Consider the following 16,994-nt stretch of genomic DNA (forward strand, 5'->3'; position numbering starts at 1 on the left):
CCAAAGATGATTACCAAACCATTTGGGTTACCCTCACAATAGCAGGGTCCCTAGTTAAAATGGAGCTAGATACAGGATCAGCTCTAACCGTAATAAATCGATGGGATTACGAGAGGCTATTTTCGCATATACCTCTAAAAGACACATCCATTATCTTAAAAACATATACGGGGCAGAAAGTATACACCAAAGGAAAAATAAGGGTGCATGTTGTATACAACGGCAAAGAAATACAAAAGTTGTATTTATACATTCTACAAGATGGTGGTCCACCGTTGTTGGGACGTGAATGGATCAGGAAGATACGTTTAGACTGGCACTCCATTCAGGCACTGACGGTGACCAGTAAGGAAAAAAACAATGATGACATCATACCTGAACGATTAAAAGACATCTTGGCCAACGTTTCAAGAGAAACTAGGAACCTTGAAAGGCATCACCGCCTCAATAAAAGTGGAAGATGCAGCAATTCCCAAATTTTTTAAGGCAAGACCGGTGCCATACGCAATACGTCCAGCAGTCAAGGCAGAGCTGGAGAATTTGGAAAAAGCAGGCGTATTATCCAAAATAGATTGGAGCGAATGGGCAACACCCATCGTTCCAGTCATGAAAAAAGCATTGAATAAAGATAAATCTGAAGAACAGAGAAAAATTCGCATCCGTGGTGACTTCAAGGTGACTGTAAACCCGGTCCTTCACACAGTACAGTATCCTCTTCCGAGGATAGAAGATATTTTCGCCTCACTATCCGGAGGGAAACATTTCACCAAAATTGACTTGGCACAGGCATATCTACAGATGGAGGTTGAGGAGGCCTCTAAAAAGTATCTCACGATAAACACACACAAAGGCCTGTACCAGTACAATCGACTGGTTTTTGGAGTAGCATCAGCTCCAGCTATCTGGCAAAGAGCTATGGAGCAAGTCCTGCAAGGGATCCCGGGAACTCAATGCTACCTAGACGACATCCTTGTAACAGGAGAAAACGACAACGAGCACCTTGCCAATTTGGAGCAGGTGCTCACTAGGCTGAAAGAACGGGGCCTACGAGCGAATCGCCCCAAGTGCGAATTTTTCCAAAATCAGATATCATATTGTGGCCACATAATTAATAATGAAGGGTTGCATAAGTCACCTGAAAAAATTGAAGCGGTTATAAAAGCCCCAGCACCTGAAAATGTTTCACAATTAAGGTCGTTCCTGGGATTAATAAATTACTATCATAAATTTTTACCGAACTTATCAACTCTTCTACACCCTCTTAATGAACTTCTACAAACAGGAGTGATTTGGAAATGGAACGAAGACTGTAAACGTGCCTTCCATAAATGCAAAGACTTAATCACATCCGAAGAAGTTTTGGCTCATTACAACCCATCACTGCCAATCAGACTGGCGTGCGATGCATCCCCTTACGGCATAGGAGCAGTATTATCCCATAAATTCCCTGATGGCTCAGAACGGCCGATAGCTTTTGCGTCACGCTCATTAAACTCAGCTGAGCGTAACTATGCCCAAATCGACAGGGAAGCACTCAGCCTGGTATGGGGAGTGAAGAAATTCAACCATTACCTACACGGACAAAAATTTACCTTGTTGACTGACCATCAACCCCTCATCTCCATATTCAACCCTAAAAAAGGTGTTCCCATTATGACAGCGCAACGGCTACAGAGGTGGTCCCTTTTTCTAGGGGCACACCAATACAACATAGAATACAAAGGGTCAAAACAACATGGGAATGCTGACAGTTTATTGCGCCTACCGTTGCCAACGGTAGAAGAGGCACCTACAGTAGACCCAGTAGAGATGTTCCACTCTACCATAGTGGAATGTCTACCAGTGACAAATTCTGCCATTGAAAGGGAGACGAGAAATGACCCGACTCTCTCACGGGTCTACGATTTAACGGTGAAGGGATGGCCAGCACATGGCGAACCACTGTTGCCAGCATTCTCGCAAAGAAGAGAATAGCTGTCAGTGTGCCGAGGAACCTTGATGTGTGGATCCAGAGTGGTGATTCCACCCAAACTCAAGGATAAACTGCTAAAGGAGCTTCACGAGGGGCATCTGGGTGGAGTGAAAATGAAGAACCTAGCTAGGGCGTTTGTATGGTGGCCAGGTATCGATGGAGACATCGAAGAAATGACCAAGAGCTGCCTAGGATGCCAGAAGGTCCAAAACGCTCCACCACAAGCCCCTCTACATCCATGGGAGTGGCCTCATCTCCCTGGCAAAGGGTGCACATCGACTTTGCTGCTCCATTTATGGACTCAATGTTCTTAATCGCGGTTGATGCACACTCCAAGTGGCCGGAGGTAATAAAGATGTCCTCCACCACCACGGAAAAAACCATCACAGTATTAAGGACCATATTTGCCAGGAATGGGCTGCCGGAACAGATATGTTCTGATAATGGACCGCAATTTGTGTCCGAAGAATTCAGAAAGTTCTTAAAAAACAATGGGGTTAAGCACTACACGTCCGCCCCATACCATCCCGCCACCAATGGATTGGCTGAAAGGTTTGTCCAGACCTTCAAGAAGGCCATAAAGGCCATGGGTAATGAAGACATAAAACTTCAGCACAAGGTGGATAACTTCTTATTCGCATACAGGAATGCAACACATATGGTTACCAACCAAACTCCCGCCATGATGTTCTTCAATAGAAACCTAAGATGCCGGCTGGATTTGGTCAAGCCCAACATCAGAAGGGACGTGGAGAACCGGCAGTTTTAAGGCATGAATGAAAGGCCAACTAGAACCTTCCAGATAGGTCAACAAGTTTTGGCCCGGGACTACCGTACCAAGAAATGGCAGCCTGGAACTATCTGCACACGACTAGGACCACTGATGTATACCGTGGACATCGGAGAAAGCATAATAAGGCGCCATACTGACCAAATCATAAAGTCATCCGAAAAGGGACAACCTACACCACAACTCTATACATCTAACGATGAAGTAGAGATACCCATATCTACCTCCGATCCAGTGATACTGGAACCCGATGAACCCGACACTGGCATTCAAGCCGAATCAGCCTTGCCAGAAGAACCTACTACACCACCAGAAACTACTACACCCCCGAGGCGTTATCCGGACCGAGTCAGGAAGCCTCCTGAGAGACTAACTTATAATTAATTAACTACAGCAATGTATATTATTTTGCTTATAACATGTAATTAATAATTACTTAAAATATGATGTACTGGTTAGCTAAAAGGGGAGGAATTGTGGTGTATGTGCCTTTAAGAGCCCCAGGTGTGCTGTAATGCCGGTAATTGCCACTCAGGCTATATAAGCCTGTATATTGTGTATATCCATTAGAACCCCCCCCAGACTTTGCTTAGTAAATACCTATGAACCAACTCCTGTCTTCAGTGTCTTTATCAACACACGGACACTACAAAATGTACCAAAGTGCTTCACAGGAACGTTATCAAACAAAATTTGACATCGAGCCACATAAGGAGATATTAGGACAGGTGAAAGAGCGTTTTAAAGTGAGAGAGGCGGAGAGGTTTAGGGAGGGAATTCCAGAGTTTTATTATCCTTGTTATTTCACTTCTGCCCTGATCAAAGTCCTTACAAAACGCCATATCAATTTAGAATTTTATAGATTGTAAAGCAGTAGATACAAGTAAAAACATTTGCATTCAAATGTAAAGCAAATAGAATGGAATGTTGTCAGTGGCACGTAAATCTCCAAACATTACATACTGCTTCCTCATATATGGAATGTCGTTTCTTCCTGTACAATTTAATGTTTTTACAGTACTTCTCACTCAACAGATTCAGAACAATAAGAGGACTTATTACTCTACAAGCCAGAAGTTGTATTTTTAGCAAATAATCTGCTCTTTGCAGTGCTGTGTGACCCAAGGGTAACAATTGCATCCTTCCAGTCATCTGCTTACTAGATTAAACATAAGAACAGAGATTGCAATCCTAGCGCCAAGTACTGTTAGAATCACATTGTGGGGGCCACTGCAGCGTGGGGAGCTTGTTGGATATTGAGAACCCAGCTTATGTCACCAGACACTGCAGGCAAGGAGCAATATGCCTGCATTATAGGTGCCCTGTGCAGTTAGTGTGACAACATGAGTGTGCAGAATCATGGAAGCTTACAGCCCTTAAAGACATGTAGCTCCACATTTAAAGGGAAGTAACCATTTAAAAGGAAGTGGCCGCACCTGGTTTCAAAAAAATCTGTGAGCCTTTTTTAAGCAGATGTAAGCACTGTATGGAGAGGGGGGAAGGGAACAAGGTGATGTGTGAGGCCAAACAGATGTGGAAGAGTGCCACTGCACCAGAACCCCAGTTTGGTGTCTAGCTAAGCAGAAAAGCTACAGCATGAGATGATTGCAAGGAGGGTTGCCCTCTTTGGCACTCAAAGCACTCACAGGTTGGTGCTATCCCATGCCTGGCAGCATGATGCATGAATGAGGCAGCTGCCTCCAGAGGCAAAGCTACTTACAGTTTTAGGGCGAATATTCACCAAAGAGGTTGGAAAGTCTAGCTGAAGAATGAGTGGCGGGACCACTCCCATAAGTGAGCCCTTGCTGCCAACAAACTGAAGTGTGACCTTATACACACACTAGGGTAGATTGCTTCATATGCGTAGACCTTTTCACATCTACCTGTCAATGATGCCCGGATGATCATCTGCTTCAGCTTCCTGTGGGTCAGCAGGGTATAAGAACATAAGAACAGGAGTAGGCCATACAGCCCCTCGAGCCTGCTCCGCCATTCAATAAGATCATGGCTGATCATCGACTTCAACTCCACTTTCCTGCCCGATCTCCATATCCCTTAATTTCCCTAGAGTCCAAAAATCTATCTATCTCAGCCTTGAATATACTCAAAGACTCAGCATTCACAGCCCTATGAGTCACTGAGCTTTGCTGTCTGTAGTAACTATGCCTACAGGCCAATTTTAACATTCGGACTACAGTATTGCTAGATCTTGTGATGGAACGCCTAAATCTCGGGACTTGTTTGGAAAACAAATACGCAGATTTGCGCATGCGTGAAAAATACGCTGTACGTGCATGCACAAAAAAAAACAGGTTCAGAGGGCTTTCCGTAATGAACAATCAACCGAGCAAGCCTCCTCCTCCCTCTGAGTGGAGGGAGCCGCGCTCAGTTTCCTCCCATCTGGCCCCAGCTGATGACAGCAGTGCGGTCCCTGTTGCATTGATTGGCTCCGTGACCTTGGAGACCTTGAACCCTTTCCTCCCCCTTCTCGAGAATGTCAAGAGATCTTGCGATATCTGGCGCCACCTGCGGGATTGCTGTGGTAATGGAGAGGCAGCACAAGGTGGGGGGAGCGAAGGAGGCGAGGACAGTCGAACAGAAGATTCCCACTTCTGCTCACTGTCAAGTGACTCCTTTTGGCTTGTGTGCGTGAGCGTGACCATGAAGTGAGGGCTCAGCTTCCACCATCGAACAGCCCCGTGCTGTCTGCCTCGCACACCAATGGGTACTTGCGTGAGGTACAAGGAAATGATCAACTCTCGTGGAATTGACCCCAGAAAGAGTTAGCACCATCCAGAGAAAAGGGAGGCGGGAGGAAATCCCAGTGGTGATTGGAATAAGACTAATAAGTAATTGCAGGTTTTCAGAGGAGGTTTGAATGGTATGAGGGCTTATCTGAGTTAAAACAGTGAAAAGCAGGATGGTGCATGAACCTTCAGACTGCTGTGTTTGAATAACCCTGTAGATTCCTGCAATAGGCACAGTGAGGGTTTAAATAACCATGGGGGCTTTACAGGTTCGCTTTCATTGTGTGTTGGGTGACCACCTGTCTAACCCTGAGTTCCTAAAAGCAGCTGTTGAAAGAAGTGGTTTTCAAACTCTTCTATGTGAAGTGAAACCCCCTGCAAATAATGGCATGCTCCTGGGGAGCCCCTGCAAATTTTAATACTGTCCCTGGACCCCCTGTATATTTTCATACTGTCCATGGATCCCTTGTTCTAATTTCTATGACTGTGTTATCCACCCAAAGACAAACTGTGCGGTGGATAAGAAAGAACCTATGTTTATGTAACCAAAGAGCTTCACAGCCACTGAACAAACAAAATTACTTTTGAAGTACGGTCACTGTTCTTTTGCAGGTAAGCATGGCAGGCAATTTGTACACAAATAGTAATGACATAAATAACCAGTGTTTGGATGAGAGATGGGTGTTGACCAGGACCTAGGAGAGCTCACCTGTGTTACGAATGGTGCTATGGAATCTTTTACATCCACCTGAACTGGCAGGTGGACCCTAAGTTTGACATCTCCTCCTGCCAGTGCTGCACTGAAGTGTCAGCCTAGACTAGATGGCATCTCACCACTGAGCCAGAAATTTATGGGTTCAAGTCATCACTCCAAACACTTGGGCACATAATCTAGGCCGACACTCCCAGTGTAGTACTGAAGGATTGCTGCACTGTCGAAGGTGCCGTCTTTAGATATGCGGATAGGGTGGGAGGAGACTCGTGTGCAGCATAAACACTGGCATAGACCTGTTTGGCCGAATGGCCTGTTTCTGTGCTATACATTCTATGTAACTCTATCGTGAAATGTATTTTACAGTCATAGTGGAGCCTTTTTTTTGGAACCAAGTCAAGTATTGAAGCCTTAAAATTAATCCGGTTTATGGAGAGACTGGCAGGCCCTGACCCCCAGCAGCACTGAGTGCTGAGCCTTGTGAGGTAGGAGTCCAGGTCGCGGGTACTGTAATGTGCTGCCATGTATTAGTTTCAAATAAATTGGAGGTTTTCTCACTCCAGGTTAAAGAGGAATCTAATAAAGGGGTTTCAAACTTATGAACAGTTTTGAGAGGGTAAATAGTGAAAGATTGATTGTTGAATTGCTAACAATCGTAATTATTAGTATCAAAGACAAAATTAGAAATGTTTTCACATAGGGTATTGCAATGTAGGGTGCTTTACCACAAGTGACTATTGAGATAGGCACTGTAAGATTACTTAGAATGAAATTGGATAAGTATTTGAAAAGGAATGAATACAAAATCATGCGGGTAAAAGAAATGATATTCGGATAGCTCCAGTTGAAAGGTTAACACCATAATATGGCACAATGGAGCAAATAGTCTCCGTCACTGCAGATTAAAGCTGGACGGACAGGCTAGGGTTCTGGAGGGATGAGCTTTCATGGGCTGAATACCTTTGGTTGGCAGCTGCAGGGACTGCATTGCGTGGTGGTTGTGTTGGGCACCAGGTGAGGGATGGGGATAATGGGTAGGATTAAAAAAAAAGATTTTGTAAAGCATTTTCAGATGCAGTAATATAGTTTTTGTAAAGAGCGCTGACCTGTTAGAAATTAAACAAAGCCACTAATGAGGTTTATAAATGAACTGTCAATCTGTATTGGAAAAAAATAGCAACTCATGATAGCTTACCAAATCTCATGATTTTTAAAGAGTTTGTCTCATGATTGATGAGGTGGTGGGGTTGGCATTACTGGGACTACACTGCCCTCAATTTGTATGCTTGTGGCTCATTCCCAGCTAGCACTGTAATATCAACTAGTTATAAAGATGATTTTTCTGGGCTTTACACCAAGGAACTGAGAAAATAAAGGTAATTAAAATCAACCGGGTTCTTTAAGGGGCAGGTGATCCACCCCAACAGGTTACTGCCCAGGCAATGAAACTGAAAATCTACTCCATTGAGAAGTTTCTCCGTAAATTGGCTCTTCTGCAGATTTCAGCACAAAAATGATTGTCTGTCTTTCTTTCTTTATATAATATCATTTTGTAAAGATTATTTATCTGTAACAAAGTGTGGCATTGTAAGTGTGACAGACTTAAAGGCTCAAAGATCCAAGGAACTTGCGATATTCTCCCACTGTAAATTTGTGTACGCTGGGTCCAGCCACGAGTGGAAATTCCTACTCAGCCTTGCAATGGGTGGAAATGCTGCACACCCCTGAGAGGATGGGGTCGGACTTCACACCTCCCCAGCATCTTAGTTGGTGGGGGCAGGATAGGCAGCTGATGGGAGCAGGCCACCAAATAGCATAAGAAGTGGGGATCGTAGCTAGAATCCCTGAAGACAAGCTGGATTTTTTCCCCCCAAATTTAAATGTGGCCCCCTTAAAAAGGAGGCTGTTAGATGTTCCCGGGGACAGGGAGTACTCAACACTCCCCCAGCCACTCATTCTTCAGCCAGCCATTGTCATGGAAATTGAGGGCACATCCCAGCACTTACACCAGGATGCACCCCCTGTAAATTCTAAGGGCCAAAATGTTTCCACATATAGATATATACATAATACCTTGTTATTTACAAACTGTTGAGCTCCTACTCTGCTATTACTGGGAATCTGATTTATGACTTTGACAATTTTACTTCCTTTTCCTCAGTCATGATAAGTGAGAAATAACTGCTCAATGACTTTGTAATTTCTTTGCCCTAGAATTTCTGCTCCTCATTGTTACTTTTAAGTGGGCCAGCCAATACTTTCTTTCGATGACTTCTGATGAAAGGTCATCGACTTGAAACATTAATTCTGTTTCTCTCTCCACAGATGCAGCCTGACCTGCTGAGTATTTCCAGCATTTTCAGTTTTTATTTACTTTTTTTCCACTTCCTTTATTACTTGTTATAACCCCCCTTATCGTTACTTAAAATGTGCTCAGTAATGTGTTTGTTCTCTCTTTGACTTCGCTAATATTTTTTGCCAACTTCTGCTTGTTTTCAAAACAAATTTACCAAATCCTGCTGGTATTCCTTGTACATGTTCTGAAAGTTTTCTAGTTTTTAAATTTTTTTTAGGGTAAACTTACTAATCCTGCATTCCTAATGGGGGGCCTCACTCTAAAGGATTGGAGAATTGCTGTCAAAATTTTGAAATCCTGTTCTCCTTTTGATCAAAAATGGGAGGATGGGATTGCTGGATGTGCCCTACATCCCTACTTGACCACTCAGGTCTTTTATCTGTTTTGCATTAGCTGTAACAAATTTTGATTGTAGCTTCACAAACAGTTCCTTAAATATTTATCGTAAATTGTCTCAATATTCATTACTAAACTTTTTATTTTATACTATGCACAGATATTTCTGTATAATTCAGACCTTTATGGTTGTGTTTTTTCTTCCTTCCCTTACTGCTTTCTTGAAGAGATTGAATCTTCACCAGACACCACCCAACACATCATTCAGGTGACCATTATTCACTTGTGAGCCTTGACAATGAATGATGGCAGGGCTTTTGACTACAAGTAACCAATCATGTCCTCATCTAATGTACACATGCTTGCAACTCTGGCATGGGTCACTGGACAATGATCAGAAATGGGAAACCTGATGGAATAGCCCCTCTCTGGCTGTTGGATGCTTCAGATAATTGCAGCATTATCACCAAGATCAGCTAACTCAACACAGGTTGGGATTGATTGTGGGATCTTCCTGGTCTGCATGTCCTGGCTATTCATTCATGAGCCATCCAGGAAGCCTTTCATGCCTTTTATTTTAATTGCCTGCAAATTCAGGGTGATGAGGGAACTATACAAGTTAAAATAAATTGCATTCAACGAGGAAGATTTTGCATTGTATTGAGTATTACCTTCTAGTTTTTGCCATTTGGGTGAGAGAACAAATTGAAGCAAAGATATCTCCACAGGCACGTTTGTATTACATAGAATTTACAGCACAGAAACAGGCCATTTAGCCCAACAGGTCTATGCCGGTGTTTATGCTCCACACAAGCCTTCTCCCATCTTACTTCATATCAACATACCTATCACCCATCAACATATCAATATACCAGTGCAGCAGGACATGCAGGCATTAATGCATGTCTTTATTTAATACAAAATTTACAATTCCCACATTCAATTAGTTTGCACATAACTGATGGCAAAGTTCTAGTTCAAACTTCTACACAGTTTAAAATTACATAATTTAAACAGAAAACAAAGTCCTGTTGGAAATCTTAATCAGTTCATTTTCAGTCCCCCCAGGAAACACTTTCTTCTGTATTTAAAATTTTCAGACATGTGTAATAATGTTATGATTTATAACTCCTGGCACAGAGCTACATTTGATGGGAGCATGCATCAGGAAATCAGCAAGCACCTGATTTGCAGTCCGTACAATTTACTATCCACCAAAATGGAAAAGCATGCAGGCTGCGGTTTAAGGGCGATGTCAGTGCTTGCATTTCCAATAGGTGTTCCTGCTACCGGGAATGTTGAATCATAACATTTGCTACCTGGTGGAAAAGTTGGGTACTTCTATAATCATGAAGGTTTTCAAACGGGTGCATGTGGAACCTACAGGGTCTCAGGGGGTCCACAGGTCAGAGGATTTCTGTCTTTCTGGAGCCAGGTATAATATGTGTCTCAACCACAGTATCTTGAGAATTCTTTATTCTATATTTTTTTCTGCATTTAACTTGCTAACAAGTTCTTTCTGTTGCTGTATAGTAATAAAAATTGTTTTCTTCAATGATGACACTGTTTATCCTTTTGGATAGTTAAGACTGGCTGTTGGAAATTCGGAGCCTGTCAGTATTTTAAGGCACTTCCTGATAGTGTCAGTATTTTCAGGGGTCCCAGTAGTGTGTTAATATTTACAGGGGGTCCCTGGGATTGTGTCAGTATTTTCAAGGGATTCCCCAGTATCATGTCAACATTTTCAGGCGATCGCTTCTTAGTGTGTCCTCATTTGCAGAGGCACCTGCATGCATAATTTTTTTTTAAACCACTGTGATAAACAACAGTGAATCTAATATTATTATCTCTCGGGCCTGAGGTTAATGAACCAAAACTGAACCAAAAAATAATTGGTCTTCTCAGACCATCACATAAACAGATACATTGGTCCAGATTTTAAAAGGGGGCAGGAATGGTGTGTGCAAGTCCCAAAGTGACAACGCACCTGGAGAGTTTGGGGATATAGAGACCCTGCCGTTCTGAACAATGGGGCCTCATTTAAATAAAATGCTTCCAGCATCCCACCTGGCTCCCGGCCAGACTGACTATCTGGCTGGTGGGCAGGTACGCGAATTTGGCAGCAGGAGGCTGCAGCTGGGGTCCCTGGCAGTCAATGGGAGGAGGCCCAAGGACTCTTTGCGGGGTAGGGGAACACTCCTGCTCCTCCTGGCACATGAGGAGTTTTAACGGAAGCCAATTTTTAAGCTCACCATGTCCTCTTCTGGCTAGTCAGCGCCTCCTGCTGTGGTTCTGCTGCCGGGCTCCACACAGTGCGGGGCTCCCCCTGATGTGAAGTTAATATTACGTCGCAGTGTCCTTGATGTTATTGGGCCGCAGCCTTTGGTGGAGCCTCGTCGATGGTATGATTCGCCATCATAAACCGGGAACGTGGCAGGTTGGAGCTGGGAGTGAGATTTTTCAAATTTGAACCCCGCCCACGCAACATTCTCGTTGGACGATGGTGTTGTACCTATGCTTTAATGCGTTCAATCAAGCATGTAGATACGTCGAATTAAATCAGAGTCAGGCAGACAGGCTTATAACTGCGATGTTCACTTTATTGCGTAAAATGGCCGACTGTTGTTTTCCCGGGTAATTCCCATAATGCAATGCACATTACATTACCGTATTTACTGGTGTCAAACTCGCACATTACATTACCGTATTGACTGGTGTCAAACTCGCAATCAATACACAACATCCCCCTTTTCCTTGGAAACAAACTTGCAGTTTACAAACAGTTGCTTACAATAACACTGCATAAATTATTTGGTTTATAAACTTTTTACAAACTTGTGTCTTACCACACAACTAAATAATTCCCAGGTTTAAACATTTAACATCACCCATGCAACTCTCGCACAGTTTATGTTGTGACATAATCAGACAGTCTTTGGGGTTTTCTTTTAACCCTTTGAGGCCTGGCTGTACTGGGTATGTCTGACATATTGGTGTCAGTGGGTATTGCCTGTGTCACAGTGGTATGTGTGTCAGGGTCTACTATACTGTCCTCAGTCCCTTGTGTTTCCTCCTGCTCATGGAGTGTCTCCTTTGGTCCATTGGTTCTGTATTTCTTCACAAACGTAGTGTTTCTCGAGTAGCGTGCTCCATCTGGAGATTCTACTACTACTTGACTCCCTGTTTTACTCAAAACTTTGTGGGGTGTGGCATTAAAAGGAGTGGTGAACTTGTCCACTTTGTCCTGCCGTACCAGCACCGTGTCGCCAACTTCCACCTCTGAGTATTGTGTTCTCCGCTGTTCATCTGCACACAATTTGGACTTGCCTTTTTGTTCTGCATCCCAGTCACGTACTTCCATATCTGTGATGTCTGGCAGCTTTCCTCTCATTTTCTGTTTAAAGAGCAGCTCTGCCAGGCTCTTTCCTGTCGTGGCATGGTCAATGCTCCTGTACACAGTCACATATTTTCTAAGTTCACGTTTCCAATCTAGTCCTGCTGACTGAGCAATTCTGATTCTCTTCATCAGTGATGCATTCTGGCGCTCGACTTCTCCGTTAGCCTGAGCCCATTTTGCTGTCGTTTTCAGGTGTTTGATCCCGTTGTTTTCACAGTATTAGAGTCATAGAGTCATAGAGTTTTACAGCACAGAAAGAGGCCCTTCGGCCCATCGTGTCTGCGCCGCCCATCCATCCCTGTCCAGTCTAATCCCATTTTCCAGCATTTGGTCCATAGCCTTGTATGCAATGGCATTTCAAGTGCTCATCCAAATGCTTCTTGAATGTTGTGAGGGTTCCTGCCTCTACCACCCTTTTAGGCATTGAGTTCCACATTCCAACCACCCTCTGGGTGAAAAAGTTCCTCCTCAAATCCCCTCTAAATCTCCTGCCCCTTACCCTGAATCTATGCCCCCTTGTTATTGACCCCCCTACTAAGGGGAAAAGTTCCTCTTTGTCTACCCTATCTATGCCCCTCATCATTTTGTACACCTCAATCAGGTCCCCCTCAGCCTTCTTTGCTCCAAGGAAAACAACCCCAGCCTGTTTAGTCTTTCTTCATAGCTGAGGCGCTCCATCCCAGGTAACATCCTGGTGAATCTTCTCTGCACCCTCTCCAAAGCAATCACATCCTTCCTATAGTGAGGTGACCAGAACTGCACACAGTACTCCAGCTGTGGCCTCACCAGCGTTTTGTACAGCTCCATCATAACCTCCCTGCTCTTATATTCTATGCCTCGGCTAATGAAGGCAAGTATCCCATATGCCTTTTTAACCACCTTATCTACTTGTTCCGCTGCCTTCAGAGATCTATGTACATGTACACCGAGGTCCCTCTGACCCTCTGTACTTCCTAGGGTCCTACCACTCATTGGGCTAGATTTTCAGTTGCTTGCGCCAGCAGTTAGCGCCTTAAGAGAAGTGATTTTCGGGCGCTATGCGTGTAGCGCCTGGGCGCAGCGCAGTTTGCGCCCCGCCCCAAATTAAGTTGTCCGTTAGCGCCGGCGCAAAGTTTAGCGGCCGCCCGGATGCGCGCGCAGAAAATGACGTCACATCCTCGTGCAACGCCCTTTGGCCGCCCCGAATCCAAACTTCAGTCGGACCGCCCCATTGTGCGGCTGGCGTCCAGAGCGTTTGTAAAATGGAACGCAACACACCCTGGGGAGCGCAAATTAAAGGGCACTCCTCCTGCACTATATACGGCACTCTGCATGTGTGGAAGGATCCAGTGTGTGGTTGTGAACGGTGTATTGATGTTTCCGGACTCCTCCTCCTCCTCCTCCTCCTCCTCCTCCTCCTCCTCCTCCTCCTCCTCCTCCTCCTGCTGCTGTTTTCCCCCCCAGACTCTGCCTTTGAAAAAAACACATGCACCCTTCCCCTTTAAGAGCTCACTGGCACCAGAGTGTCTGCCGTGCGCTGCGCCCGAGCTCGGGTGTTGCGCTCTGCACCGCCAGCTTAGCGCCTAAAGATAGTAGTGGAACGCCTCTTTTAGCGCTCCACCAACCTCTTAGGGCGAAGCCACTGAATTTCCGGCAACGGGGCGCTACTTTGGGGCGGGCGCTAACTTCGGGCGGGCGCTAAGGTTAGCGCCCCAAAACTGTCTATACTGAAAATCTAGGCCATTGTGTATTCCCTTGCCTTATTTGTCCGTCCAAAATGCATCACCTCGCACTTTTCAGGGTTAAATTCCATTTGCCACTTTTCCGCCCATCTGACCAACCCGTCTATATCGTCCTGTAGCCTGAGGCTTTCCTCATTGCAATTTACCACCCCACCAATTTTCGTGTCATCTGCAAACTTACTGATCATCCCTTTTACATTCTCATCCAAATCATTTATGTAGATCACAAACAACAAGGGACCCAGCACCGATCCCTGAGGTACCCCACTGGACACAGGCTTCCAGTCACAAAAGCAACCTTCGACCATCACCCTCTGCCTCCTGCCACTCAGCCAGTTTAGGATCCAACTCGCCAAGGCACCCTGGATCCCATGGGCTCTTACCTTCTTGACCAGTCTCCTATGCGGGACTTTGTCAAAAGCTTTACTGAAGTCCATGTAAACCACATCCACAGCATTTCCCTCATCCACCTCCCTAGTCACCCCCTCGAAAAATTCAATCAGATTTGTCAGACATGATTTACCCTTGACAAAGCCATGCTGACTATCCCCGATTAATCCTTGCCTCTCCAAGTGGAGACTAATTTTGTCCCTCAGAATTTTTTCCAATAATTTCCCTACCACAGATGTTAGGCTCACTGGCCTGTAATTCCCTGGTTTATCCCTGCTACCCTTTTTGTATAATGGTACTACATTAGCTGTTCTCCAGTCCTCTGGTACATCCCCTGTGGCCAGAGAGGTTCTGAAAATTTGTGTCAGAGCCCCTGCAATCTCCTCCTTTGCCTCCCACAGCAGCCTGGGATATATCTCGTCCGGGCCTGGGGATTTATCCACTTTTTGGCCTGCTAAAACCGCTAGCACCTCCTCCCTCTCGATGCTAATATGTTCAAGTATGTCACAATCAACTTGCCCGATTTCTATGTCTGCATCGTCTTTCTCCATAGTGAACACAGATGCAAAAAATTCTTTGAGTAATTCAGATCTGAATTGGGGACCATTATCAGATTTGCAGGTGATTGGCAAACCATGATGGCTGAAGATTGACTCTAAACTATCAATAACCTTTTCTGTTGTTGTGGAAGTCATGATGTCGTATTCATAGTAGCGACTATAATAATCAACTACCACAAGAATGGAGTGGTTGGATGGTAAGGGCCCCAGTAAGTCTATAGCTACACCCTGCCAGGGGCCCTCCGGTAATGGTGTTGGTCTCAACGGTTCAGGTGGGTCGGGTCTGGCTACTATCTGACAGCCGTGGCACGTTTTACAGTGTTTTTCAGCTGCCTTGTTCGTGCCAGGCCACCAAACCTTGGTTCTGAGATGTTGCTTTGTTCCAACTATTCCCAAGTGTCCTTCATGTGCTAACACCAGGGCTTTTGCATGTAACACTGTGGGTAGCACGATGCGTGTTCCCCGAAGAACTAGGTACCCCACTACGCACAGCTCGTTTGCAATTGCTGCATAAGCTTTACAGTTCTCAAAATGTCCATTTGTGATTGCCTTCCATACCTCAATCAGCTCTGGGTCGGTAGCAGAGGCTTCCTCCACCTATCTAGTAGTGAGTGCTTTTGGTGTCGCACTCACAGCTACAAATTTCATGTATTCACCTGAGCCATGAGAATGTCTCTCCTGTTTTGCTGTCTCCCCCAGCAATCGTGACAGTGGGTCTGCAATGTTTTGCTTGCCTGGAATGTGTATCACCTTAAAATCGTACGGCTGTAATCTAAGTACCCATCTCTCTATATGGGCACAGGGTTTAGAGTGTGGGCCGTATATCACTTGTAATGGCTTATGGTCAGTTACCAATTTAAATTTTCGGCCATACACATATGGATGCAGCCTCTCACAAGCCCATACAAGAGCTAAGGCCTCTCTCTCTGTTTGAGAGTATTTCCTCTCACAGTCTGTTAAACTACGACTTACATAGCATATTGGCACCTCTTGTCCCTATTGGTCCTGAACTAGTACTGCGCCTAAACCTACAGGACTGGCATCTGCTATCACCTTGGTTGGTGCATTATTATCAAAATATGCTAAAGTGCCGGCTCTGGCCAATTCTTCCTTGAGTGCACTGAATGACTGTCTCTGTTGTGATCCAAATTTAAATGGTGTGTTTTTTCTCATCAGGCGTCGCAGTGGCTCTGTTAGCGTTGCAAACTGCGGGATGAATCTGCTACTGTACCCAACGAGTCCCAAGAAACTCCTCACCTCTGTAGCATTCTCTGGTTCCCGAGCTTCTGCCACCGCTCGCACTCTCTCTGCTGTTGGTCCGATGCCCTTTTCAGACAACAGGATTCCCATGAAAATCAATCGGTCCATGTTGAATTGGCACTTCTCTGAGTTTAGTGTCAGTCCACTTTCCATTAGTCTGGTCATGACAGCGTGCAGGCGTCTGTCGTGAGTTTCCTGGTCATGTGCATGCACGATAATGTCGTCTGAGATGTTTTCAATACCCTCTATTCCAGGTAATGCATTAGCTATCTTGTGCTGATATTGCTCACTAGCTGAAGATACACCGAATATCAGCCTCTTGTACCTGTATACTCCGTTATGTACTGCAAACGTGATTTCTCGTGACTCAGGGGTCAGTTCTAGCTGGTGATAACCCCATTTCAGGTCAAGCTTACTAAACACCATCGAGCCGTTTATACCTTGGAGTATCTCATCAACGGTGGGGATTGGATATCGTTCCCTCACTATTGCCTGGTTTGCTCGTCTCATGTCTAGGCATAACCTTACATCCTTATCCGCTTTTGGTACAATAACCACAGGATTTACCCATGGGGTGGGACCAGTTACAGGTTCGATAATGTCCATGTCCCTCAATTGTTTTATTTTGGCCTCTACTGCCCCCCTTAAGTTGAATGGTATACGCCTGAGTGGCTGGGCCACAGGCTTCACTTGTGGGTCGATATACAAACTGATCTGTTTTGTGTTCAGCCTTCCTACTCCCTGGAACACCTT

This window comes from Somniosus microcephalus, chromosome 2 (assembly GCF_052327205.1).
Source record: "Somniosus microcephalus isolate GS21.2 chromosome 2, FLI_Smic_1.0, whole genome shotgun sequence".
In the NCBI taxonomy this organism is placed as follows: Eukaryota; Metazoa; Chordata; class Chondrichthyes; order Squaliformes; family Somniosidae; genus Somniosus; species Somniosus microcephalus.